Consider the following 16,970-nt stretch of genomic DNA (forward strand, 5'->3'; position numbering starts at 1 on the left):
CCTGGTGGCATAGCGGTTAAGTGCTACGGCAGCTAATCAAAGGGTCAGCAGTTTGAATCCACCAGGTGCTCCTTGGAAACTCTATGCGGCAGTTCTACTCTGTTTTTTCTGGGTTAATAAGCATCTTGGAGCCCTGGTGGCGCAGTAGTTAAGAGCTTGGCTGCTAACCAACAGGTCAGCAGTTTGAACCCACCAGCCCCTCCTTGGAAACCATATGGGGCAGTTCTACTCTGTTCTATAGGGTTGCTATGAATCGGAGTCGACTCCATGGCAACGTGAGTAATAAGCATCTTAAAAAGGTGCTCACCACCAGTGCAAATCTAACCACGATAAGATACCATTTCATGCCTCCTGGAATGGCTATAACCAAAATGAGTGACAATACCAAATGCTGAATTTGTAGACCAGTTGGAACTCTCAAGCATTGCTGTTAGAAATGTAAAATGCTCACTGCAACCTTAATCATAACAGCCAAAACCCAGAAACAAAACATGTTTTCAACAGGAAAATAAACAAAAGTAGTACAGCCATACAATGGAATTCTCTTCAGCAGGAAAGAAAAGAACAACCTGGATGAACCTCAAAAACATTTTGGTGAGAAAAAGAAGCCAGGTACAAAAGTGAACATACTGAGATTTTGTTCCTGTAAAGTTCTAGAACAGCTAAGATGATAGAAATCAGAACAGTGGTGGCCTGGGGCACAGGGAGGTTGACTAGAAAGAAGCCCAAGGGAACTTTCTGCATTACAGTAAATGCTTTTAATATGCTTTTTTTGGATAGTGGTTACACAGCTAATTATAATTATAAAAACTCATGGAACTGAACATTTAAGAGTTGTGTATTTTTGGTGTATATAAATTTTACCTCAATTTAATACAAAGGAAAGAAATCCTTTTTGGACTCTCTGCAAAAATTTTCATATCCATGCCCTCCATTTGGTCTTTTGAACAACCCCAGGAATTAGGAAGACTGGGGTTATTTTATGAATGAGAAAACCGGAGAGGATCGAAGTGAGGGACTCCTGAAGCCATACAGAGAGCTCCCACCAGAGCAGGGACCAGAAGCCAAGTGTTAGGATTCTGCATCTAGCGCTCCTTCCTACAAGATCGTGGTTCTTCGCTTGTGTTGCCCCAGGTGTCAGCCATTGCAGTAATGCCTGGGAGGTAGGGTGGTTGTCAGGCTCCTCACCACTTGTACCTCTTCTACCTACTCAAGTTCTGCCGAAGGTTTCATTTGAAAAGTTGAGAAATACTGATGTTGTTACAGATGCTAAAACACACAGATGTCCAAAGGCTCCTCTCTTCCTCTGCACCCTTTATGATATGGTTTATGAGACTCTAGAATCTGAATTTTACTCTGGGTCAAAAACAGTTATATCTGCCTGAAATGTTAATTGCAGCCTCCAGGCACCAACTATCACACCAGAGTATATAGAACGGGAAAGACCAGCTGGAGAGGAAAGTTTTAACCTTCATGGCTCTGCCACTGTGTGATGTCAGCCTAGTCACGCTCTCTCTCCTTGTCTCGGTTTCCCCATCTTTAACATTGGTACCTGGACTAGATAAGCTTTAACCAATATCTTGTAGTAGGATCTAGATCTGGGAAGGGAAGTATTGTTCACCTTCTTCCAACACGTCCCATATGAACAATATTGGCCCTGATATCCCACCTGAAGATTCTCATTCCAGAAAAAACTCTCAAGTGTCATTGAGTTAAAAGGGATCCACCTCCATGAAGAAAAGTGCCCAAGACCTCCAGGATAATGTCCCCTTGGCCTGGGAGGCTCTCTGTGTCACTTCTGGACCCAGAGGTTGGTATTGTGGAGACTTGGGTCTCAGTCCCAGTTCCATCAGTAGTTTACAGTGCAACTTTTGACTAAGACTTAAGACCCTTTAGGGACTTGTCCATAAAGTAGAGCTAACAGCCCCTGTCTACCTCCCTGGATTGTTGAGAAGACCTAATGAAGTAAAGGAGCCCTGGTGGCGCTATGGTTAATAGCTCAGCTGCTAACCCAAAGGTGGGCAGTTTGAATTCACCAGCTGCTCCCTGGAAACCGTATGGGGCAGTTCTACTCTGTCCTATAGGGTTGCTATGAGTCAGAATTGACTAGACAGCAACGGATTTTTTTTTTTGGTAATGAAATAAAAGGAATGGCCATGCTTGAACAAAAATAAATCCTTAGCACCATAAGGAGCTCTTATCTTCGCAGGAGGGAGGGGCCCTGCAGAGCCGCCTTCTAGTCTGTGTGGTCCAGAACCTTTTTTCCCCACGCCTGTGCAGTGTCGCTCTGGCCACTAGATGGCGGTATCTATCACTTGCCGATTCAGAAAGAAGGGTGTGGGAGAGGCAGGGGGCCGCCAGCTTTAAGAAAACTAGGCCAAAGCCAGCTTGTTACATCACTTCTAATCGAAACAGCCAGTTCAGTCTGGATTTTTTCTTTATTGCAGGCGACAATGCAAGGAAACTTCCTGCTCCTGCGCATTTCAATGCAAATGGTCCAGCCTGACATTCGTCTTTAGCTCCCCGGAATTGGTGCGGGAGCCGGTGCCCCATGATCACCCTGCCTCCTCTCTCTGACTAACCAACTCAAACCCACTGCCACTGCATTAATTCTGATTCATAGCGACCCCGAAGGACAGAGTAGCACTTCCCATAAGATTTCCAAGGCTGTGAACCTTTAAGGAAGCTGACTGACACATCTTTCTCCCTCGGAGCTGCTAGTGGGTTCAAATCCCCGACCTTTCTGTTAGCAGCCCAATGCTTTTAAGCACTTCGTCACCGGGGCTCTTTTCTGCCCCATGCTAATCCCCCACTCTCCGCCCTGCTTGAGTACTTTTCTCGTCCTTCCTTTAAAGGTCAGTTTATTTCATCAATCACTTTTGATGTCTACTTATGTGCAAGGGCCTATGCCAGGGACCGTACTGGGGTAAGTGCAGCCCAGGCCCTGCCTTCCAGGGAAAGAAGGGGAGCCACAGACGGCTTGAGTCCAAATCTACCTGTGCCCCTTGCTCACCATATGTGTTATTTTGAAAAAGCCATTTGAATTCTTCACTATCCTTAATCTTAAAATGGGACTTTAAGACAGGATTTGAATCTGGTCTGTCTGACTTCAGGAACCTTGCCTTGAGCTGCTCTTACAGAGAGAAAATGAGCAGCTAATGGCAGGGGAAAAAAGGGCCAGCAAACATGCAGATAGACTGGGGGGGCGGGGGGCGGCAGAGGGGGGCTGCAAATCGGTCATCCTAAACCATGCCGTGTGGGTCTCAGAGAGCTTGCCTGGATTTAGCTCCAGCACTAACTGGGGCTTTGTGATCTGGGACGAGACCCCCTCCTTAGGCCCCCATTTATTCATCTATAAATGAGGCAGTTTGGTGCCTAGTTGTCAGAATCATCTGGGGTGCTTCTTAAAAATGTGGATTTCTGAAGCCCACTCCAGACCTACTAAAACAGAATCTCCAGGGAAGGGGCCTGGAGATCTGTGCTTTTAACAAGTGCCTCAGGGGATTGTTAGGACCAGAGAAAAGTTTGGGAAACATCCTAGGCTCAGGTGAGCTTAGAAGTACTTCCATCTCTATCCGTATTGATCCCACTACCGCTCAATCAGGTCTCTGACCTGCCTCCCTGCAGACACCATTATGAATGCTACAGCCCTCTCCCTATGCCCTAGGATCTGACCCCCTGAGCTCCTCCCAGCCTGCATGGATTGGATGTGCCTTCCTTCCTATGAGGCACTTAGGTTCTCAAGGGAGTTGAAGCTGTATAAATAATGAATGGAATTTACAGTAGCATTTGGAATTCACTTAAGCAATAGAAACGTGGTTGCAGTACAGTCTCTTTAAAAATCATCTTTTCATTGGATGAGGAGGAAAACAAAGAAAGTTCTCTTTTGACTTTCCTAATAGGCAAATCAGGAGGTTTTGACCACGCTCAACTCTAAATTCCCACAATGTCCATCTGGAAGGTGTAATTTCCAACTGCCAGAACAGCAGAGTCCTGATGCACCCAAGAGCCTTAGATCTGTTCACATTTCAGGCCAAGGGCAGGGTTACAGGGCCCTATGTCTCAGTGAAGAAGACTCATGAAAGAACTCCCAAGGCACAAAGCCAGCACCAGTCCCATCCCACTGGCTCCTCCTATAAATCCTTTCAATGCTTACTCCTCCTGTTTGCAGAGTCATCAGATGGTACAATTTAGCAATATTGACTGCCCCTTCTTTTGCCTCCTGCTACCATCCCTATCTCCCTCCCAATAAACCAGTGGCCCCACTGACTTGAAGCAGATCTGGAGTTCTTACCATCAGGGCCAAGGCCCTTGCGTTAAAGAATTATTTTCTGGAAGTGTGAGTACCCTGGTCTGGGTTTTGGAAGACTGATCTATCAGTCAGCTATTGCTACGATAATGCCATCTAACAAAACGCCCCAATACTCAGTGACTTGAAACAATCATTTATTCTTGCTCATACATTTGTGGATTGGCTGGGGCAGCCCTGCTGGTTTTACCTGGGCCCAGCTGGGTTTGGCTCCAGCCTTGGTTTGGTTCACGTCTGTTCCAGGTATCCTTCAATTCTTCTTGGACCAGTGAGCTAACCAGGGCATGTTTCTCTTACAATAAGCCCAAGAGGGCAAGTCTGCAACACAAGCTCATTTCAACCTGTTGCTGGTGTTGCATCTGCTCACAGACCAGAGCAAAGGGCCCAATATGAAGCCAAAGCAAGTCACAGAGTATAGGAAAGGATGGGAAAATTGAAATGGGAAAAAAGAGCCAAGCACTTAGGGGCTACTCCCTGCAGGTGAGATGACACAAGGATGGGAACCTAGAGAAGCTGGACCCAGGCTTGGGGCAGGAGGAATGCTAATGACGGAAAAATGTAAATCAGAAATAAAATTAAAATCAAAAATAAGAAAAAAAAAAAAACTGCCTCCAACTGTACAATATTGCCTGGACTCCAACTTTCTCGAGGCCTCCCCCCATCAACAAGTGAAAAAAGCCTCATGAGAGGTCCCTTGGCCTCTTTTTTTGTCACAGCTGGTTCTTTGTTTTAAACAAATCACGGCTTTATAAAATACAGTCTGGGAAGGGACACTGGGTGACCATCTTATTCCACCCTCTTATCTTCCAGAGATGAAAAGGGGCTTGTAGGAAGTCATTAGGTATTAAGAAGAAGAAATATTACCCATACTTAAGCAATTTTACCACCAGAAACACTCCTGAACAACCAGGTAATTAAGATTTCATCCATTCAACAAATATTTATTGAGCATCTACTCTGTGGTGAGCTGGAGATAAAGGTGGAAACAAAACATTTCTCATGTAGTTTCTATTCTATTAGGGGAGGCGCAGATGATAAATAAACAGCTATTGCATGGTGATAAGTACTATGAGAAAATTAAGCTGGGTATGGAGGATTGTTAGTACTAAACTGGGGGTGGGGAAAGGAGAAGTTGTTGTCATATACTGGGTGGTAAAGCAAAGTCTTACAGATGAAATGACATTGATCAGGAAGTTGAAGGAAGTCAGAGAGGGAGCCATACAGACATCAGGGCTGAATATCAGAATAGATACAACTCAAGAACAAACTACAAAAGAATATTGAACCAAGGACTTCTTCCAGAACAGGGCACAGAAGTAAACATAGATGGAAGGTAAGAAAAAAGAGAAGTGGAGGATGAATCAAACTGTACCAAACCTATATAAGAGGAATTCTAGAAAGAAGGGATAGTGAGAATGAAGGAGAACAAATACCCAAGTAAGAGGCAGGAAAAAAAATCCCTGAAAGAAAGATAAAAGTCTCCAGAGTGAAAGGGTTCATCAAGTGCTCAGCAAGTTAAGTGAAAAAAGATGTGCATTTTAATATTATATGGAAAAATTTATGAGGAAGAAGAGAAAATTTCTCCATACAGACAAAACTAATTCCTTGCAACAGAATGAAAATCACGTGACATCAGAATTCTTACTGGCACCATCAAAAGCGACAGATGATGGAACAATACTCTCAGAGTCCTGAGGAAATTAATTTTTTTTAACTCATTCATTTACTCATATTGGGAGTTTTTATTAATTTGTTTTATTGTTGTTGTTGTAGTTGAGAATATACACTGAGGAACATACAATTCAAAAATTTCTACATGTACATTTCAGTGACATTGATTACATTCTTCAAGTTGTGCAACCATTCTTACCTCCCTTTTTCAAATTGTTCCTCCCCCATTAACATAAACTCACTGCTCCCTGAGTTTCCTATCTAATTTTTTCCTATCAATTTTTCAAATTGCTGTTGTCAATTTGATCTCATACAGATAGTTCCTAAGAGAGTACATGCTGAAGACAGACTTTTTTTTTTTTTTTTTTTTACTAGTTAAGCTAAACTATTGTTTGGTTTTAAGAAGACTTCAGAGGATATTTTTGGTTTAAGATTTAAAGTTTAAAGATTATCTCAAGACAATAGTTTCAGAGGTTCATCCAATCTCCACGCCCCAGAAAGTCTATATTCCATGAAAATTTGAAATTTTGCTCTGCATTTTCGCCCTTTTGATCAGGGCTCTTCAATAGAATCTTTGATCAAAACATTCAGTAATAGTAGCTGGGCACTATCCAGTTCTCCTGGTCTCATGGCAAAGGAAGCAGTTGTTCATGGAGACAAAATAGCCACACATTCCATTTGCTTCTCCTATTTCTAACTCGCTTTCTTCCTCTGTTGCTCCATGTCAATAGAGACCAACTGTTGTACTTTGAATGGTCACTTACAAGCTTTTAATAACCCAGGCTCTACACAGTGAAGTAGGAGGTAAAACAGAAACACTAAACACGGTATTAAGCCAGTTAACTTAGATGTCCCTTGAACCTATGACCAAAAACCTCCAAACTAAAGAACCAAATCCCATGAGATGTTTGGTTGTACATTTTTAACTTAAAATTCTGTGCCTATTAAAATTTCCTTCGACATAGAGGGGAAAATAAGATATTTTCAAACATGCAAAGAAGAATTCTAAGAATGGAACCACACAAAGTGAAAAAAAGAATGCAAGGGACAGGGGATACAAGATGCAGTGGTTAGCATAGGATAAAATACACAACATGAAATACAAGAAACAGTAGTTAGCAAAAGAATCCAAAGAAATTAAAAAATTTTACTAATTGAAATACATGTCATATTAAAACAGTCATTAATATTTTGCAACTAAAATCCCAGACCGCATAAAGATGGTAGGTATCAGGGTGGAGAGGAGAAGAAATTAGTAGGAGAAAGAGTAGTAAAAGAAGTAAAATATTTTAGTATTTTTCACTGGGAGGATGTAGGTAGTGATTAGCTCTTGATATCAATATGCTTCTTAAAAAATTAAGTGCACTAATCTATTGCAATAAATTGGAAGAATACAAAACGAAGTGAAACTTGTTCAATAAATTCAGCAAAAGAGAGGATAAACAAAAAGCACAAAAAAAGATGGCAGTAGTAAATCCAAGTATATCAGTAATCTCAATAAGTAGTTTAAAATCCCTTTTGAAAGATAGAGACTCTTAAATTTAGATTTAAAAACTAAAATCCAGATATACATTGCTTATAAGACACACCTAAAACAGAATGACACAAGGAGATTAAAAATAAAAGGAGGAAAAAAGCTATGCCATGCAAATGCTAGTTAAAAAAAAAATTGGCAGAGTTGTAACAATACTAAGCAAAATAGAATTCGAGGCACAGAGCAATGAAAAGCACTAGGGAGTAGGGGTATTTAATATTGATAAAATGTATAGAGAAGCTATATCAACCATGAACTTCTATGCACCCAATAACATAACCTCAAAATACATAAATCAAAAACTGAGAGGTATACAAGGAGAAAGTGATAATCCACAAAGTAAGAGATTTTGTTATGCAGCTCTCAGAAATCAACAAATCAAGTAGCTACCTATCAGGTACAAATTGAGAGGATCTACATAACATATATAATTTTGAAATGTTATCTAATAAATAGCGATGTTAATAGAGACTGCCCATTATTTTCAGTCATACATGAAATATTCAAATAAGGAAGAAGTCAAGACCAAAATGCAATAAAATTAGAAATCAATAACAAAGAAATGCCCTTGCCCTCAAAAATCTGTAGACCTGAAAAATGTTAAACACCTTTTGAACAATTCTTAGGTTGACAAGAGAAAAATATGGTATTATTGTTTAGAAATGAATGACAAGGAGAGGCCCTATATCAGAAATTTGAGCTATATATCTAACTCAGAAAAATTTACGATCTTAAATGCAGTTCTTAGGAAAGAGGAAAAATTGAAAACAAAGTAACTAAGCTCTTTCAACTCAAGATATTAGAAAAAGAAAAGCAAAATAAACTCAATGAAACTAGAGGAAGATATTAACAAAGTTTAAATGGAAAAAACAATGATCTAGAAAACAAAAAACTCAATAGTGTAGATCAATAAAAAGCAGAACTGGTTCTTTGAAAATAAAATAGACTAGCCTATGGCAAAACCAAGAAGCTGGGGGTAGGGTGGGAAGGTAACAGAAATAAACTATCTTGAAAATGAGAAAAGAGACATAATAGGCAAAGCATATTTTAAGTTAAAGAGAACATATGTACTAAATTATACCCAAAAAATAAAAATCTGGGTGAACTGGATAACATTCTGGGAAACATAAATCACAAAATTTGGCTCATGAAGAAAAAAATCATGAAAGATCAATACCGTATTTTTACTAAAATAACATGCACCTTCTATCTTTGTTTTCTGATCACTGCCTCCCCACCATGAGGCATTTTCATTAGTGCTGCTATGCCAGTTCTTTGCATGTTAAGGTAAAATTATATATATATACACAGCATAGTGCAACAAATGTAGAAGGCGTGCATTATTTGTGTAAAAACATGGTAACCATAGAAGAAATTGAAGTAGCAATTAAATATCTACCCCTGCTAATGTGCAACAAGGTGAGAAAGTTTATAGGCAAATTCTACCAAGCGTTCAAGGAATCCATAATTCCACGCAAAACACCACTCCAGGGCATAGAAAGAGATAAAAATACCCAACTCATTTTATGCAGCTTGCATAACCCAATACCAGAACCAGACAAAGAAAACACAAGACAAAAGAGAAAAACCATAAATCAATAATACCATTTATGAGCAAAGATGCAAAAATCCTGAAGTACTGAAAAATCAAAACCAGTAATGCATTATAAGAACAATATATCATTAGCAGAAACGTAAGAATGGTTCAACATTAAAAATCCATCTATGTTTCTCACTACATTAAACTCAATGGATCTCAATGGATCATCTCAATTAATGCTGAAATTTGGTAAAAATTTAGCACCCATTTCTGATTTTAAAAAGATAATATGTTTCTACCACAGATCCATACTACCAGTTAATGATAAAATATTAGAAACAATTCCATTAAAGTCAGGACCAAGGCAAGGATGACCATAATCACTGCTACCTTCAATATTGTACTGGAGGGTTTCCACATGGAGAAAGACAAGAAACAGAAATAAGAAGTGTAACACCAAACAAGAAGAGAAAAAACTGTTAGTGTTTGCAGTCAGTATAACCATCTACCCAGAAAATCCACAAAAGCCTATCCTTCTAGAAGGATTTTAAATCACTCATGTTGTTGTTGTTGTTATTAGGTGCTGTCAAGCTGGTCCCTACTCATAGTGACAGAACAAAACCTGCCCGATCCTGTGCCATCCCCACAGTCATTGTTATGCTTGAGCCCATCCTTGCAGCTACCGTGTCAATCCATCTCATTAAGAGTCTTCCTCTCTTTCGCTGATCCTTTACCAAGCATGATGTTCTTCATCTCATCGAGGGTCTTCCCCTCTTTTGCTGACCCTCTACTTTACCAAGCATTATGTCCTTCTCCAGAGACTGAACCCTCCTGATAGCATGTCCAAAGTAAGTGAGATGAAGTCTCTGTATTCTTGCTTCTAAGGGGCATTCTGGCTGTACTTCTTCTAAGGCAAATTTGTTCATTCTTCTGGCAGCCCATGGTATATTCAACATCCTTCACTCATATTAAATCACTCATATTATAATCAAATATAAGTTCCTCAAGGTGCCCAGATATTAAATCAGCACACACAAATTAATAACTTTCATATATCACGGCACTAACTAATTAGAATATGTACCACTATAACTCTATTCATAAAAGGGGAAGAAAAGAACCTAAAAATACCTCAAACTTAATAAATGTCATCAGAAAAAAAGTGTAAAACTTTAGGACATAAAAGAAAACCTGAATAAATGTAAAGCTTGTGATGTTCCCAGGTAAAGTAGAGCTTCAGTATTTGTCTTTTACAGTGTCATTTCATTACAATAGGAGCAGACACACAGACAGCAAGCATATGTTGTTGTTAGTTGCTGTCAAGTCGATTCCAAGTCGTGGTGACCCTGTGTGTGCAGAGTAGAACTGCTCCATAAGGTTTTCAAGGCTGTGATTTTTCATAAGCAGATCACCAGGCTGTGTTCCAATGTGCCTCTGGGTGGGTTCAAACTCTCAATCTTTCGGCTAATAGTCGAGTGCCTTCAAAACTAACCCAAAAAACTTGTCTTTTGAGCCAATGTGCAGGCTTTGCATATTGAGTATTTCATTAGCAATCGGGAAAATTAAGAAAATGTCTTTTCAGGAAGCGAAATGAGGGCATGCATTGGGAGCAGAGGGGAGCAGAAAGAAAGGTTGCAGGGGGAAGAGGGGCTTGCAGACCTGATAGGTTGAGGCCCAGGAGTGCGAGGGGGGAAAGGTCCCTCTCCCGCCACCCCCCATAAAACCACAGTGGCCAAACAGATGGCACAGCATAATTTTAAACCACTTTATAACACAATAACTGTTTTTTGCCTGCTTGCTCTTTATTCCTTTAGTCAAAAGTCGCACCAGCTGTCACTGTCTCCAGGAAAATGTCAGGGGCTTGTGGCTGCCTGTGCCTCTCCTCAGCTCTCCCTCTCTGGGAGAGAGGGGCCCAGGAACCTCAGCCTGCCATGGTCCCACCTGCAAGTTCGTGCTAATTAGCCCCCACAGCACCCCCTTCCAGGTACAAAAGGTGCTTTCCCTGTCTCCTCTCTGATGCCCACTGTGAGGTCAATATTATTCTTCTTATTTCCCGTGGAGTGCAGTGGAGAAGCCTTACTCCCAGCCCTGCAATCTACAAGCTGTGTGACCTTGGGAAAGTTGCTTCTCTCCGAGCCTTAGCTTCTCCATTTGCACAAGGATATTGACCAAATGCCTCCAAAGTCCCTTCCAGTTCTAAGGCTCAGGATCATTGCCTAATATCAGCAAGACACCCCTGATCCTTCCATCTGAATGACAGTTCCCGCTGCTTCCCTGACTCATTCCTTCTACTCCAGGGAGAGTCAACTTACAAACCCAGGGAATTCCAACCTTGGGAAGCACAGGAGGTTACCAAGCTAGTCTCAATTCCTTCCTTTTTTTAACCCTCTTCAGAGACCAATCAGTAACCTTCTTAAATGACAACAATATAGCAGTTGGTTTGTTGTTGAATTAAAAAAAAAAAAAAAAACCTGAGTAATTTGCTGAAACTAATCTCCCTATCCCCCTGCCTTTAAAAATCACACATTTTAAACTGATTCAGAGAATTTTAAAGACACATTTACATTTTTTTCTCCTTGTTTAACTATATAATTGTTTTCACTTGCAGTAATCTCTGGGCGGCATAGACTTGACTTAATAAATCCTGCTCCACATGTGGAATCATCCATTAGCAATAAGGAGCTTGACACTCCATTACCCACAATAAATTTCACTGCCATTAAATCACCACATGCTGCCTAGAGGAACAGGAGACGCAGGATGGCCTCTCTGAGTCAGGGCGGAGTCAGAGCTCAGCCCCAGAGCCTGCTCCAAGCCTGCCTCTTGGTACCTTATTCCAGCCCTGGATTCTCCTGGGACTGGAGGTATCCTTTGAGCCTGGCCTGGGCCTGACTCAGAGAAACAAAGTACGGTAAATTTGCATCGACTCTGAGGCTCATCTTTCTCATTCCAGTGGGTTTGGGGCTGGGGTCCAGGCAGTAGCAGCCTGTGGATAGAACCCACCTTTGGGCCAAGGCCTGGAGCAGGATAAATAGAGTGGGGACCTAGCCTGCCCTTAGTCCTAGCACCAGGCCTGAGCAGCCTGACTGGCCTCGACACAGAAACCCTGTCCTCTTACATATCACGCAACTGGCACAGCTGATAAAGAAGAGTCAAATGTGTTTACAGCTTTCCTCCACTGTCGCCAGCTGGCTGCATTCTCAGGGGGCACTGAAGCTTAGCTCATAAGCTGATGACGCCTCTGCTCGCCAGCAGCAGTCAGCTCCAGCGTGAGGAGAAAGAGCAGAATCACTGACTGGGAGAACCTTGGAGTCAGAGCTCAAAGAGACCTCCGAGGCCATTGATTCCAGGAGTTCTCAAGTGGTGGTATGTGTCAGCATCACCTTGGGAGTTTGGTAAACGCATTTATACCCTCCCGTCTGCCCCCGCTCACCCAAAAACTCTGACTCAGAAGGTCTGGGTGGGCCTGAGCAACTGAATCCCTCAGAAGCATGCCAGGTCATTCTGATGCACCCACAATTCTGAGAATCGGTGCTCTGGGTTCACGCTTCTCAGTGCCGGCTGCACATTATAGTGACCTTGGTTGTTGTAAAGCTTATAAAATACCAATCCTTGGGCCCCATCCCAAACCAATTAAATCAGAGCTTCTGGTTGTGGGTCCCCCAAAACCAAACCCACTGACATAGAGTTGATTCCGGCTCCTAGGTATAAGAATTATTTAAAAGTTCCCCAGGTAATAACAACAGGCAATCAAAGTTGAAAGCTCCTGATTTGAAGGTAATTTTTCACAGAAGGGAAACAGAGGGCCAGAGAGGGGTTAGAACTCGCCCCCAAGTCCCACAGCTGAAAGACAGAACCAGGTACAACCCAGAGCTCTGCCAGTCTGGCGTGAGCTCTCTGGGCATGCTGAGATACGTGTGCATGAGGGGCAAGTTCAGCTCAGCATGGTCAATAGGACCCAAGTATGAGAGCCATGCCTGGGAAAGGGCAGTCACCATTTAGGGGCTGACCCTTCAGAAGGTTGTATACCTGGGTGGCGTCAATGCTGCTGGTCTGGGAACCACACTTTCAGTGGCAAGGGTCCAGACCCCTTTTACACAGCCTCTTCCTTTCTTTTGGATCCCAGGTTCCACACACCACACGCTAACCCCTTGTTCTCCCCAGTCTCTGCACAGAATGAGACCATGGAAATGAACACGCCTTGTCTTCTATATCTTAGCGAAGGATTCTAAGTGTTTTAAGTGAACGGCTGGTTAGCATGTCTGCCTCCCACTCAGGTTGTGAGTGCTTTGAGGCCATTTCTCTTGTCGTATCCCTTGGTTCGGGGCTAAGGGCAGCCAGAAGGACAAGCTATTGAGAGTGCCCAGGGCTCTGTGTGGCCTTGGGCAAGTCCCTTCCTTGCAGGAGTCTCATCTGTAAAATGAGGATGCTAATACTAGCCTCCTAGGGTGTCTTTCAGATTAAATGAGACATTAGAAATAAAAGTATCCAGCACAGAAGAGATGTGCAAAATGTAGCTGTTACTATCCTTTAGTTGACTGTCTCATTTTCCATACAGAGATGGTGTAGCAAAGTAGACTTTGAACTTTCACAGCCTGGGTTCTGATCCAGGCTGAATCTCTTCTTAGACGTTGGGCAAGTTATTTAACCTTTCTGGCCTCAGTTTCCTCTTCTGTATGATAACAGCACCTGCCTCAAAGGTTAGTTGTGAGGGCTAAATTAACCCCCCCAAAAATTAAATTAATTGATTTAATTAAATTAGGAAATGCATTTAAAGTGCTGAGCACGGTCCCAGGCACGTGGTAAGTGCTCATAAATGTTAGCTATTATTAGTGCTGCTGTTATGACTATTGGTACCACTGACCCTCGGCCTCCCTTGTAATCAGCACAGCACAGAAATGGAATGGCCTCACATTAAACTCTCTACTTTGGGAAACAGGCGTGCACTCATGTGTCGGGTGAGGACTGCAAAGTGTGGCCATGGGAGAGAGAAAGAAGCTAACTGGATTCTCAGCATTCCTAGCATGTGACCCATGTCATGAGGGCACCTTGGCAAGGGTGCTCTTCACAGGGGAGAGCGATGTCCCCCTTTGGTGCCCCATGCCTCTATCAGAGCACCATCCCACTCCAGTACAATCATTGTCTCATCCTCTGATCAAGACCCTGGAGGCCAGGACCAGGCCTTTTTTATCCGTGTGTCCCATTTGAATCCTGGTAAACAGTAGGCTCTCAGTAATGTTCACTGAATGAATGGTTGTACATGAATGAACAAATGAAGTCATTCTGCAAAATTTTTGTTTTTGATTTTAATAATCCTAAGAACGTTTTTTACTTTTTGGGGGTTGAGACATGAAGTTCTTGGGAAGAGGGAAGAAAAAGCAGGGAGCCACTCTTTCCATTGGCCCATGACCCCCACTTCTTGGCCAAGGCAGCATCTCTGCCCAGGATAGAAACACTTTGGGCAGGGAAATCAGCCTACAGGACAGAGGGTTCTATTGACAAGCTTCTTTAACTCCATGTCTGGCCCAGAAAGTGTCCTTGGGGCTCTTGGAAATAGGGTGTAAAAACAATGGAGAAGGCTTCCTGGAAGAAAAATCAGGAGGTAGCCTAGGAGAGTTGGCTGTGTCCCAGACTGACTTGAATTGAGAGCCTCAACTCCAGGTGCCAGGACATCTGGTTAGACCTTAAGAGGCAGAATGAATGTTGCCATTTCACTTTGTTGGTCCTTCACTGCCACATGAAATCTTGAATTTCCACTGAACTGCAATTTAATACTTTAATGTAATGGTTCCTCCACCCCAGCAGTGGTGCTGAGCTCCAACCCACTTATGTCCCCAAAATGAGCATTATAAACTCCCTGAGGACCGTTTGAAGTGGTTTAACACCACAGGGATGGGGAAAACAACCAAGAAAAGCCTTACACTGCCTGGATATGGATGGTTGGACCATAATCACTTCCGGAGTGATTTGGAAGTGTACAATGCCACAAATGATGTGACTGCTGGATGAACAGGTCATTTTTCTTAGTAAAAGATTTTATTTTTTCTACTTCCTTATCTCCACCTTTTATCAAAATAGAATATCACAGGATTTAAAATAGGCATAGAAAAGCCAAAGGTTGGTAGGTAATCAAAAGAAAAGTAGTAAGCTGGTCTAGTGATCGGAGCAAAACAAATGGACTCAAGAGAGGATTAGATGGCAAGAGACATCTCTCTGACTCTAGGGATACTGAGAATTCCTGAAAGAGAGAGGGGTCCTTGAACTCAGCTCTGCCTCTGCCCAGGCTCCCTGGGGGCATGGACTTTGTCATATTCATATTTGTGTCCCCAGAATCTGGCTCAAACTTGCTCCCTGGCCCACAGTAGGTGCCATACTTGTTTGATGAGTGTCCAGGATGGTACAGAAATGACTCATAATTTAAAGACTGTCTTGAGGAAGAGCGAGTAGTCTTGCCAGGGGTTGGCAAACCGCAGCTTGCCAGCCAAATCCGCCTGCCACCTATTTTTTACAGTCCACGAGTTAAGAATGGTTTTTACATTTTTAAATAGTTGTAAAACTTCAAAAGAAGAACAATATTTTGTGGCAGGTGATAATTATACAAAATTCAAATTTCGGTGTCCACAAATAAAGCTTTATTGGATCATAGCCCTGCTCATTTCTTTACATGTTGTCAATGGCTGCTTTCGCACGACAATGGTAGATAAGTAGTAGCAATGGAGACCATACGACATATAAAGCCTAAAATATTTATTATTAGACTCTTTACAGAAAAAGTTCATCAAACCCTGTTCAAAATCTTTAAGATATATAAAGACCTGGGAGAGAGAGAGCACTAGAGATACAAACACAGAGAACAAGAGAGAGAGAGATTAACTTGGTAGATGGGAGAAATGTTTAACAACCAGAGTTATCCAAGATGAAATACGTAACCTTGAAAAGAAGCATTCCCTTTCACTGGAGGTGTCTGCAAATGGACGCCTACTTCGCAGAGATGTTTTGAGGGGTTTCAAGCATTGAACAGAGAGTTAGCAGATGAGCTTTAAATCTCTTCCAGCCCTGAGATGCCCTGATGCCCTGGAGACCTGAGGGTGCTAAGACAACTCTCTGGTCGAGGGAGGGGTCTCTGATGCCTTTGTGTTCTCACTTTACATTCTCCCAGCTCTGCCAGTACTGTGGGAAGCTTTTCTTATTCCAATCAGCTAGAGAATCCACTGAGGTTCATCTGTCCATCAGTAGGCACACCTAGAGAGAGATACAGGGGCTGGAGATTCAAGTTATATTTTTTAGGCCAATAAAAAAAAAAAATTTATGGAAATTGCTGACTGGAGAAAAGCTATTTCCTGATTCACCAAATCTCAAAGCTTTTGATATGAGTCACTTTTCAAGCAGGAAGGTGACATTGCAGTTGCAGATGATTTTTGGTGGCCTTCTCTCCATTGGACTGCTTGATCTATTTCTTGTTTGAAGTCTTAAGCTCCCGATATATCTGCAGTTCTGTCCTTCCGTCTCAAAATGTTATATTAGCCATCTTAACTTTGAGGCTTTCATTTTGGTATAACATGGGGCTGATCTGGGTGAGGCACTGCCATGGGTATAGGCAGAAAGTCAGATCTTTGGGACTATTCTACCTAATAAATAGTCATTGATGTGAATAAATAAGATAAAACCACAGAAGGGAGCAAGTAGAAGAGTGAGCAGCTCCCCTGATAACTTTTAGTACCCCTGAGGAATCAAAATAGCTTGGAGAACAGCAGGATGCGGTTAAAGTTTTCTGGTCTTCTTAGAGGGTATAAGAGTCAGATTTTACTGTAACAAGGTTGTGTAACAAACAATCCCCAAATCTTAGTGGCTTATAACAAACATTCATTTCATGCTCATGGGTCTACCCTAGTTTGGCTGTTCTCAGCTGGGCTTAG

The sequence above is a fragment of the Elephas maximus genome, chromosome 21, assembly GCF_024166365.1.
Source record: "Elephas maximus indicus isolate mEleMax1 chromosome 21, mEleMax1 primary haplotype, whole genome shotgun sequence".
Classification (NCBI taxonomy): domain Eukaryota; kingdom Metazoa; phylum Chordata; class Mammalia; order Proboscidea; family Elephantidae; genus Elephas; species Elephas maximus.